This window comes from Sinocyclocheilus anshuiensis, unplaced genomic scaffold (genome assembly GCF_001515605.1).
Source record: "Sinocyclocheilus anshuiensis isolate Anshui unplaced genomic scaffold, SAMN03320099.WGS_v1.1 scaffold715, whole genome shotgun sequence".
NCBI lineage: Eukaryota > Metazoa > Chordata > Actinopteri > Cypriniformes > Cyprinidae > Sinocyclocheilus > Sinocyclocheilus anshuiensis.
Genome location: NW_015551089.1, coordinates 220,885 through 221,120, shown reverse-complemented (window position 1 = coordinate 221,120; position 236 = coordinate 220,885). Strand labels below are relative to the sequence as shown.

The 236-nt window shown below is 29.7% G+C and overlaps 1 protein-coding gene across 3 annotated transcripts in view; it reads left to right on the top strand.

Annotated features, from left to right (window-relative positions):
• Window positions 1-236, top strand: part of LOC107662654 (sodium/potassium/calcium exchanger 4-like) — a 44,216-nt gene that overhangs the window by 7,889 nt on the left and 36,091 nt on the right. The window lies entirely within an intron of this gene.

Genomic DNA, 236 nt, shown 5'->3' with positions numbered 1-236 from the left:
TGTGAAATTCCGCTGGTCTCTACAATGTAGATGTCATAGCAACCTTATTTACAGGAAATATATATTTGATATGTATTCCTATCTTTAAATAAATCACTCATATAAAGTTTTGGTCATTTGGCCCCCTCATAATCGTGTTAAAGGGGTCATATGATATTTTAAAGAGCATTATTTTGTGTATTTGGTGTAACAGAATATGTTGACATGCTTTAATGTTCAAAAAACACATTATTTTT